The sequence below is a fragment of the Dermacentor silvarum genome, chromosome 2, assembly GCF_013339745.2.
Source record: "Dermacentor silvarum isolate Dsil-2018 chromosome 2, BIME_Dsil_1.4, whole genome shotgun sequence".
Classification (NCBI taxonomy): domain Eukaryota; kingdom Metazoa; phylum Arthropoda; class Arachnida; order Ixodida; family Ixodidae; genus Dermacentor; species Dermacentor silvarum.
In genome coordinates this window covers 90,213,624-90,225,092 of record NC_051155.1, presented here as the reverse complement: position 1 = coordinate 90,225,092, position 11,469 = coordinate 90,213,624, and the positions used below count along the sequence as shown (strand labels likewise).

General features: G+C 50.3%; 1 protein-coding gene across 1 annotated transcript in view; it reads right to left on the bottom strand.

Moving 5' to 3' along the window:
* LOC119441021 (uncharacterized) overlaps positions 1-5,768 on the bottom strand; it is a 58,561-nt gene extending 52,793 nt beyond the window's left edge. The window contains exon 1 of the mRNA XM_049661461.1: positions 5,695-5,768. The gene's annotated coding sequence lies outside the window, so the exon portion shown is untranslated. The remainder of the gene's footprint in view (positions 1-5,694) is intronic.
* Positions 5,769-11,469: the final 5,701 nt, after the last annotated feature.

Below are 11,469 nucleotides of genomic sequence, written 5' to 3'. Positions count from 1 at the left end.
GGCTACGCGGCGCGCACCTTACGCCACGTGTCGTCTCGCGCGCAAGGAATCGTGTATAGGCCGCATGTTTCCCTTGCAAGTGAGCAAGCGCTGGCGTGGCTCAGTGGTGGATTAGCTGATGTGTGAGGCGTGTATGCCGCCGGGTTCCTCGCTCCCGCTTTCCACGCTGGGTCATTTAGTGTCAAAGCTCGTGCATGGCGGACTTCGCGGCATAAAAATAATTCGAATCACATTCATATATTAAAGCCAACCTTTCTCTGCCTCTTCCTGCTGGCAGCTCGTGTCTTTCCCATTTTACGAATTCGAGCACTGCGCGTTTGCCACTGGCTATCAGCAGCAATAGAAAATTTGGCCATCGGGAAAGCACAACTTGGCATGCTCAAGTGGGTATGCTGCCGAATATACAACTTGGGCCAATGAGTAGGAGCGACAGGGTATGTGTCATTGCGTAGGTTTCCGAACGGAAAGCTTGGGCCACTGGTTACGTGCAATTTGGTATGTTTCCGAATAGACAGCTTCGGCGACTATGCCACTGGGGCTGTGCCCGAATAGACGGTTAGAACAAGAGGCAAAAAGTGGCGAAGCCGGCAACAAAAGCGGAGTGCGGAGAAAGAAGCAAGAAGTACGAAATTAGACCAGAGCGCGCAGTGAGCGAGGAGCGTTGAGCTAAGGAGCAGTAAAGAAGTCGGCAACAAAAAACGGCTGCAGTGTTATATAGGAACACAAGCAAAAGACGTAAAAGAAGAGCGTTGTTGATGCTCGCCCTGCTTGGCCGCTGGCTGGAGTGCTTTCGTTTCCCTTGATCGCTGCGATAAATTGCAACTACACCTAAACGTGTGCCTGCATTTGGTGGAGGTGCTGGCTTTCCTCTTCACCGTGGAACTCCGTACCCGGACTCTACCTCCAGCCTCTACTATGCCTGCCGACGCGTCAGCACAAGAGGCTATAGTTCAGCCTCGATTGTCATTTGTTCCGGCGTTCCTAGACAGCGTGACCCTGTTAAATTCAACGGCACCGACGACCACGACATAGAGGACTGGCTGTCCTACGGTCGAGTGAGGGTGCACAACAAGTGGCATGACGCCCCCAAACTAAACAACGTTGTCTTTGACTTGAGCGATTTGGCCCATCTATGGTTTCGCAACCACGAAGTTGACATTGCCAACTGGTCGTCTTTTAAGACTAGTTTCGTGGAGGTATTCGGCCGACCCGCTGTGCTTGCGTGGTGGCGCGCAGCAATCAGGCGAAAACTTTACGTCCTACATTGAAGATGTCGACCTCCGCCGCCGCATCAACACCGCCATGTCGGAAGTTAAAAAAATCAGGCACATAATGAAGAGGATTGAGGACGCCGCTTTACACATACTCGTTTCCAAAAGCCCTCAAACGGTCGCCGACATCATTCAGCTCTGTCAAAGTTACGACGAGCTGCGGAAACAGCGCATTTGCACACGGCGCTCTATTTTTGACACGGCAAGCATTTAGGCTCTCTCTGCTGGTAATGTTTCCGGGGACCACACTTCCTTGCTGCAGCAAATACATCAGTTTGTTCGCGAGGAAGTGGCACGACAGTTGTCCCTCGTGCCCGTCATTCCGGATCCTACGCAATCGCTCGCCCCAGTGCTTCGACAGGTAATTCAATAGCAAGTTTCTGAGACGCTGCCCAGTCCCTAATGCCTCATGCCTAATACTCAACTGCATCCGCCTGTCTCCGCGCCTTTGACCTTCGCTGAAATCACAGCCAGACCTCGAGCTTCATTCGCCACGGATCCCGAGCAACCACCCAACGCCTCTTAGGGGCGCAGCCACCTGTACTTCCGGCTCCGCTCTCTATTCTGCTTCCCACCGCGATGCCGACCAACCCTTGGCGAACTGCGGACAACAGGCTAATCTGTTATTTCTGCCATCTTCCTGGCCATGTAACACGCTTTTGCCATCGCCGCGTCTTCCGCATACGTAATGGCGACCACTTTCAAGGCTACGCTCATCCTGAGCCACCACCACGCCCGGTTTCATCTAGTCCAGCGCCTGATTCTTTATCGTCGGGTCAGCGCGCCTTCGACACACGCCGGTCAACATCCCCACGTTGTTGTTCACTTCCCCCTATGCTCCATCGACCCCAGCCCGCTCAAGCGGAAAACTGATTGTCGCAGTCCTGGAGGCAAGAACTGCGCTCGTGTCGAACATTTCAAGACCTTGCGCCACCAGAATCGAGCGCTGCACTGACAGCACTCGGGTGGTCAAGTGCGCCGTTGGGAAAGCGGGCCACCAGACGGCGGACGCGTATGCAACCGCAGGCAACAGAACCTGCCTGTATAAACGCCGTATAATCACGGTATGTAGCGTGAGATGCATGCGAATCAAATCGATCAATCACGCGACCAATACCTCGGATTTAGTCTTCATGTAATCAACATGGGCGTGGAAATTCCGTTTGTCACGAAAGACCACACAGAGGAGTTCATTTTGGTCCTTGTGTATTAGAAGGCGCAGTCTACCGTAATAGACGGACGGCGCTTGGATGCACCAATGTGTCCATTGTTGAAGGCGAAAAATTAATTTTGTTGACTGATTTTGACCTTGTTTTGACGGGCTCAATTAAAAACCAAGGTGATTGCAGATTCTGCCAGAGCCTGCAGTTGCAAGTGCTATGATCCGGAAAGGAGTACGATAGTGTCATCCACATACGCCTGAATGTGCACGCCCTGCGGGACGTGGAGGTCGAGCAGGGAGTAATTACCAGATTTCAAAGCAGGGGGCTAATCGGCGAGCCCTGCGGACTGCCAATGGACAGACGGGCCGATACCTCGCCCGCGTCCGCGCGAAACACCACCCTGCGACCAGTCAATAATGACTTGAGCGGGTGGTAGAGGTTCGCAGAGCATTGGCGTTGGCGTAGTAAGAAGAGAACCGCGTCATGTCACACGTTATTAAAAGCTCCGGTGACGTCTAAAGAGATTAAGAGAGCCGGAGTCTTCGTGGCCTTTAGCGCGCACAGCCGCTGCTTCAGGGCGTGCAGGGCCAGAGGGGCACTCCGCGCGTGCGTAAAACCGAATTGGTGTGCGTGTATGAGGCTACGGGAAGTTAAGAAATAATAAAATCGGGGATTTAGTGAGCGTTCCAAAACCTTGCCCAATGTGGCGTTCATGACTATGGGTCGATAAGCGGAAGGTAGATGAGGGGGACGGCGGGTTTTGGAATAAAGATGACACGGCCTACCTTCCAAGCACAGAGAAAGTGGCCCAATAGGGGGGCTGCGTTAAAGATGAGTAGAAATAAGTGGGGATACAAATTATATAACTTTCGCACAAACATGGCGGTGAGCTCGTCCAGCTCTAGCGTCCGACGCTCGTTTCCCTGATGCAATGCGTGCTCTACTTCAGTCGTCGTGAACAGATGATCGTTGGGTATCGGTGGATAAAGGACTCGCTGCGACAGCACGAATGCGACGATGGAAGTTGCTGTCTGCGTTGGGGTCGTCCGCTGCAACATGTTCCTGCAGTAAGAGCGCGGCTGAGTTCAAAACCGAGGCAGTGAACGTGCCGTCCGGGCCCTCAAGTGGAGGGAGATGCGAGGCAGGTGGAAGTTCCTCGAAGGCGACTTTAAAAGGTTCGCCAAAGATATTCTTCGCCGCAGCATCGTTGCACAGTGCCCGATCGGCGGCGTTTGTAGCCAGGCGGATGTTACGCTTATAAACGGCAAAGGCGCTGGCATACTGCTCCCGCAAGAGCTCGCGCATAGATCACTCGCGCGCTGGTAACGCCTGCGCATCACGCATACCCTCAGGTATTCCTCGCTCAACAGGGTCTCCACTACAACTTCGCTCCCTCGCTGCGCGGCTTCACTTTTCGTAGGTTGCGCTTGCAGAGGACGCTATTTAAATGACGTAAAACCGCTCCACCGCGATGTCGAGCCCCATCGCCGAAGAGAAGCCGCAACGACAGATGCTCTCGAACCACCGATCGCCCCGAAGAGAATCGAGGATCTGTGCGCGCGCAATTCGTGAGGCGCCGTGCCGGTGCGCTCGTGGCGTCAGAGTGTAAACTCAATATGATGTACCCTTTCTCCCTTCTTTACGGCCGTAAACCTTCCACCTTCATGGACACTATCCTGCCATATCGCTCTGATGCCTCCGAAACCACTACACTATCTGAAGTAGCCACCTAAGCTGAGGAATGCCACCTCGCGCACTCACTTGCCTCGCAAGTCCAGGCCACCTAGAAAGACTGTCATGACCGTAGCTCCTCTTCGCCGTCGCACTCGCCTGGCAGATTCGTATGGCTCCGCGTTCCCTTCTCCGCTCCCGGCCTTTCTTCAAAGCTGCTGCCAAGTATGACGGTCCTTACCGGGTTCTACATCAGACGGCCCCTGTCAATTACGTCATTGAGCCCCTCCAGCCACCTACGGACCAACGGAGCCGCGGCCGCGATACGGTTCACGTCGAACAGCTGAAACCGCACTGCGAATATCCAGTATCGCCGTTTCCTTCGGTCGCCAGAGTGGCTCCTTTTTCACCGGGGGGTGATCGTAGTGATATATACCAACATCAGCAAAAGACGTAAAAGACGACTGTTGTTGGTGCTCGCGCTCACCCTGCTTGGCCGGTAAGTGAGTGAGTGAAATAACTTTATTTAGGTCCAGAGAAGACACAGGGGAGACCCCGTGTCACCCGGCTCGTCCCACATAGGGACCGCCAAGCCGAGCTTGACAGCCCAATCGCGGGCACTCTGGACGGCCAGGGTTTGGTCGTTGAATTCGGGGCTGCCCAAAAGTCTAGCCCACCTATCCTCGCTGAAGGCGGAGCCGATGCCTTCAAACTCCCACAACACATGGTTCAATGTTGCCGTTAGTCCACAGGCAGGGCAGTCCGCACTGGGATACCTTTCAGGGCATATAGCGTGAACAACCACAAGGTTAAGCTACGCACGAGCTTGTAAAAGTCGAAGGGTCACGGCCCGCTCCTGCTTGGCCGGTGATCGGAGCGCTTTCGTTTCCCTTGATCTCTGCGATAAATCGTCACTACACCTAATCGTGTGCCTGCGATAAAGTCGACTACAGAGAAGTGAAGAAGTTAGCATCAGAAACAGCCGAGTGTGTGCAACGAGAGCGTTCAGTGAGCGACAATCCTTGAGCAACACAGAGGGGGCGTGAAATGAAGACACTTTAGAAATCATGAAGGGAAGCTTCGCTATCATCAATTTCACATATGATAGGGGTCTGTCAATTTTTATTGGGATGAGGACATCCCGTGTAAAATATTAAAGAAGGAAAGGCGTCTGGATTCTCGTGCGTCTCAGAACAAACGTTTAGTCAGAACGATAGAACTCAGAGGTACCACATTATATTATATAACAAGCATTATTTTTGAAAACGTGTGATTTTATTACGATAGGTCGACCGGAGGAGCGTGACTCTGGCCTGCTACTCCACACTGAGGTAAACGGGAAAACAAAAAAGTCAAAGAGGATGAGTAAGGATGATGGAAAAATACTATATGATAGTCACCAGTCCTCTTAGCCCAACTGGATCAATGTCCCTCACAATGATGAAGAAAGTACATACTATCGAAAGAAAGCGCATAGTATACTGCATACACTATTAGCACTATACCGCTCATACTACAGCACACACAGCACTACAAAGCACATACTATACACAAGAAAGTACATACTATGGTAAATAAAAATGCCTTACCTTCCATGGGTCTTGGAACTTAGCAAGGTCAGACAAACTGGAAATATTCACTTCCTTGTGGCATCGTGTCCCTACAATAGAAAGAGACAATACAATAATTGCCTTTAAAATCTTCATTTGGTCGTTACGGTTTCCTCCCTTGGCGATCTATTTTATGCCATTTTCTATCCTTTGCGGCACATTTTTATAAACACTGCCTGGACGGGTAGAGGAATCATACGTGAAAGGCCATTTGTCCAATAAGCTTGCTCGCGTGCGCGCTTCTCTCAAAACGGTTGCCTTACGATATTTCTTTCGAAACTGCGTCAACTCTTTAAACACATCTACGTCGCCCACCGCTTCCATGAAAAAATTAAATTGCAAGACTTTAATCATCACAATTATCCCTGCTTGATATTAACCACAACGGCCCGATGCCAACAACGATGTTAATGTCAAATTTTTCTACTGCTTTAAATGTCTCATTCATGATTCACAGAGGGTAGAAGCTTCCCCGAACACCCAAACGAATAAATACACTTCCTAGCGCCGGTGAAAAGCAGGAGTCGTTGACTGAGGCTGCACGACAGCATTACTTGTATCACTCTGAGCACCCTGCCATAGTCACATTTTTAACTCAACTTTATGTACCGCCGTCAGCACGCTTAACACGAATGCTGCTCAGCGTGGCATGAACCGACTTGGACTGACGCCAGCGCCACGAAGCGCTGTTATCTCGGTATGTTTGCGGCGACTGACGATAGCTGGAGCGCAGCTCGATTTGACTGCTTGACTTGTGTTTCGCATGTGTCTAACCGGCGGGGAGAGTACGCTCACTTGTCAGGCCTGTTTCGCCACGTTTCGCTCGTGGCTGCGGTCTCACGCGCGCCCAGAAAACATGTTGCCGTTTGCTTATCTCAGCAAAGCTAGCTGTCGCACGTCATTTCGCACGCCAAACGGCAGCGATATTATCGCCCTTGGGCTTTATACGGAACCTCACGGCGACGACGCCGACAGCAGAAATCCGCTTGGAGTGTCCATATAATTATTATGGCAATGAAAGCTGCTGTTAAGCCATCAGTCCTGGCAATTTTCTAGAGTTAAAGTGTTCTGTGGCCATTTCAGTCTCCTTTGCTGTGATATCTACCGATAATCTTTCAGTTTCTTCGGCGTCGAATCTAGGTATAATGGTTAGAAAAGGGCTCTCATAACCAGGCCTGCTCGGTATTCTTCACTTGAACAGCTCTCAGTAATATTCCTTAAAGGCATAATTGATTTCTTCTGTATCTCTAGATATTTTCTTTTGGTATTCAATCTCAACTGCTTGATTCGTCCTCACATACTTTATCAGCTCCCTAAGAACGCTTTGTTGGCATTTCATCGGCCAAGACCTTTTCCGTCCGTGCGCGAGCAAGTGCGCCACGGTATTTTTCCGCGTCAACAGCCTCAATTTTATTCTTTGTTTCTCTTATTTCTTCCATAAAGGTGCCTGGCCTCGCACTTCCAGTATCCACCAATTCCTGCGGCATTTTTTTTAGGTTAATTTCATCTTAGCGCTCTTCAAAACGTATTTCTACTGCTCGCTGTATGGCGTTCATTTTTGCGGCGTCCTTAAACCTCGCTCACCCCATCTGCTTTCACAGTGACTATTTCATGAAGCAATTTCTCTTCCTACACTTTTTTTTTGAAATTGAGCGTCCTTTAAGAGTTTCGCGTTTAATTTACATGTTGCCCGCCTCATTCTAGGCCTTACGGTGATCTTTTTCTCTATTATGAAGGGTACTAAACAATGGCCGCTAAATGCTATGTTCATCACCTTGTAATCATCACACAGTGCAGTAATTTCTTACGAACGATAAGCTCTGTCTAACCTTGCACGGTTGTTGCTTTTAAAATTAGTATAATGCCGATTATTACCTAGCTGCATTCTCGCAATATGCAATGTGCAACAACACTTCTCTTTCTATGACCCCCTTCAGGAACCCAACGCTCTTGTCAGCCCAGTATCCATCACGCGAACGAGTTCAGAACGCAATTTAAATCTTCTAATGCTATCAAACATCTGTTTGTTTTCATATAATGCGATATTTCTTGAAAGAAACTCAGCCGGTCATTCACTTTTGTTGGTGCGTACACACACAATGTTCCAAATTCCATGTTGCGATTTACAAAACCGCACAGCACGAATCGTCCACTCTGACAACTTATAACTGTTTCTTTCACTATGCCGAAACCTTTCTTAACAAACATGCAGCAGCCGGACGTTGTGCCAACAACATGGCTAACGCATATAGTATCATCATCATCCTGTAATTATGTCAACTGCAGGACGTAGGCCTCTCCCTGTGATCTCCAATACCCCCCGTCCTGCGCTAGCTGATTCCAACTTGCGCCTGCAAATTTTCTTACTTCATCACCCCTCCTAGTTTTCTGCCGCCCTCGACTGCGCTTCCTTTCTCTTGGAACCCATTCTGTAACTCTAATCGTCAACCGGTTATCCATCCTACGCATTACATGCACTGCCCAGTTCCATTTTTTGTCTCTTAATGTCAATTATAATATCAGCTATCCCCGTTTGCTCTATGATCCACACCGCTCTTTTCGTGTCTCTTAGCGTTAGGCCTAACATTTTTCGTTCCATGGCTATTTGTGCGGTCCTGAACTTGCTCGCGAGCTTCTTTGTTAACCTCCAAGTTTCTCGCATTGCTATCGCAATGAATGCGATAGCAACACAGCAATGTCATACGAAATAAGATGAGCGGCTTTGGTAGCAATATGAATTGTAGTAAACATGAGCTGATTAAGTAAGCAGGTGTGCTGCGGCGTAAGTAGACCGACATGAAGAAAGACTCGATGACCACGACAAGGCGCGTGTGAAACGGTGGTGTTGATGAGAAGCGCTTCCCGTGGGCAGCGCGTGCGAAGGGACACACCTGTAGCGCTGCACTGCCGATCCGGGCAGCATTGCATGTGTAGCGTGCGTTGGAAAATGTGGCCCGACTATTACTAACTGAATGAATAAGCGTGGTGTGAGCGCGCACAAACAAACATGAATAGATCACACTGAATGACTGCAGACAACCACTGTCAAAACGCTGGCAGCAAGCGCATACGCCGCAGCGGGCGAAGGTACGTGCGGTCTATCGCTTCAACGGAAACTGAGCGGCGAATGCACAGCGCATACAAAGGTCAGAGCCGTGCGGAGATAAGAGACGGTGCGGGCGAGCGACGAGCGTGGTTGTTGGCAGAATAGAAGTGCGCCCCCCCCCCCTCACACTCTCCGGCGCTCGCTTCCCGCTTCCTTGCTTGCGCGTGGGAGATTGAGTGCGTTCGCGCTCCGTAGCAGCGTTTACGTGAATGCGACAGAATGCGACAGTAGCGCATCACATTTCCTAGCGCATCACGTGTAATGCGATGCGCTAGCGTTTACATGTAGCGCATCAACCCTGGTGCGCTGGTGGCGGCACACGCACATTGAACGCAAAGCAGCGCTTGCAGACGCTTCCGGCGTCACGCCACGAAGCAGCTCGGCGAGCGCCCAGCAGATCCACAGCAAATTGTATTTCCTATAATTCCTAATGCGCTGTAATCGCGTTTACATGCATTGCGAAAGTCGACTTACGCGTCTCAATCCACCCCTGCCTGACGCATTAATGCGACGCGCTTTCCTAGCGCATTATCCCCGTTTACATGGATGCGATGCACTAGAAAATTAATGTGATGCGATGCGATGCGCCAGTTGTCGCGTTCATGTAAACGCGGCTCGTGATAGCGTGCGTCCCCGCACGCTTCCGCTCGGGCATACGGCGCGCGGCGAAGATTTTATCTATACAGAACCTCACGGCGACGGCGACGCCGACGGCAGAAATCCGGTTGAAGTGTCCATATGATTGCTATTGCAATAATAATGATGAATTGCGAGAGCATTTCAAGCCTCCGGCTTCGGGCGGCGTGGTGCCGTGGAGGGGGGAGAGGGGAAGTGCTCCTCCCGGCATCACTTGGGACTCGAAAAAACAGTCGACAGTCGCTCTAGCACATCCGCAGTCACTTCTCGTACGCCGCCATTCCAGTAGGATGTTCAAATTTTCGCGCCACCACTGCCAAACGCTCGAAACAATTAATCGAACCGGCCTAATCGATTAGGTCGATTAAATGAAAGGTGGACATCGCTGAAGATTAATCGTGTTGTGGTATACTTTTATTTGAATAATCGATTAATCGTATATCTATATTGCCAACCCTATAGTTGGCCGATCCTGCCGGTATAGTGCAGAAAGGGTCCAAGCACAATGGCACATACCCCTGTGAACTAGCGAACGTGAGTCTGGCTAAGCTATGCTAAGCATGGTTGGGACTACTTAAGCTTATTAATTCATCAATAGCCAATCGATAGCCAATCAATAGCTAATCAATAATCGATCAATAATTAATAAATTCCGGAAAATGGGGATGACAATTGGTAGTGGTTAGCCTAGTCCAAATACGTGGCCAATATCTTGCGATGGCCAATCGATAGCCAATCAATCGCTAATCGATACGATCAACAATCAATAAATTCCGGAAAATGCTGGGGATGACTTCGTAGTGCTTAGCCTAGCCCAAAAGCCAGGACTAGCTAGGTGCCCACCAGCTCCGCTGTCTCTTTAGCATTGCGCCTCCAGTGCTCATTTTTTATACTTTACTCGTCGAAAGTACCAGCGTAATCACTGGTGCGCGAGTGCCTTCCAGAAATCACTACACAATTCGCGTCGCGCATACAATCTGATTAGACAAGGTTCGACGAAAACATTTACAACAGATAGAATTATCGATCACATTTGGAAACTTCCGATACATGCAGGCGCATCCAGAGGGCTAACGTTTATGATTTGTTAGTCGGTGAAAAGCGGTCACCGGAGAAAGCTCCGCCTTCAGCGAGGATAGGTGGGCTGCGCTTTTGGGCAGCTCCGAACTCAACGACCAAACCCTGGCCGTCCAGAGTGCCCGCGATCGGGCCGTCAAGCTCGGCTTGCCGGTCCCTACGTGGGACTAGCCGGGTGGCGCGGGGTGTCCCCTGCGTCTTCTCTGGACCTCAATAAAGTTATTTCACTCACCGGAGAAAGCTAAACAAGTACACGTGTCAACATGATTGGTGTTGAGGAGGAGCCCGTCTGGAGCTGCCTCAAGACGAGCTCCTGCCGTTTGGTTAAGGCTGATTCACACAAGGCTGCCACGGCACCGATTTTGGTCAGCCGACTGTTGGTGACAGCGCTTTCCGTCCTGTAAACTGCCCGCGTCAACAGTCGGCAGACCAAAATCGTTCTCGTGTCAGCGTAGTATGAAGCAGCCTTTAGCCTGATTTAGTGACTTGTGCACCGGGGTGTAGTAAAGTCCGGACAGTTTACAATAATGTGTAATTTCTGGATATGTGACAAAGGGAGTGACTGGGTATAAACGGGTCGGCCAGTTAACGTAAAATACGAACGAAAGTAAGTGATGGTAATGTTGAGTGGACGTGAGCTGGGGCCAGTAAGCGTAAGTGCACGAGAGCGAGCACAGAGCTTGCGAAAATATTGGAACGTGGGTATCTGCGTATTTTGACCGTCTTTGATGAACAAGATAGGTTCACAGGAGGATCACGTGGGCGGCCTGGAAGCGCTTACTGACTGCTACTCCAATTCACTTCCAAATAACCACAAAATCTAATGCATAAGTCGGCATTGCATGTACTACGTTTTTAGAATGCGAGCGCTAAGGCGGTTTCAGGTTAAAAGACATTTCCGCGGTGGAGAGCGGTAGCTCAACCATGTGCATGGC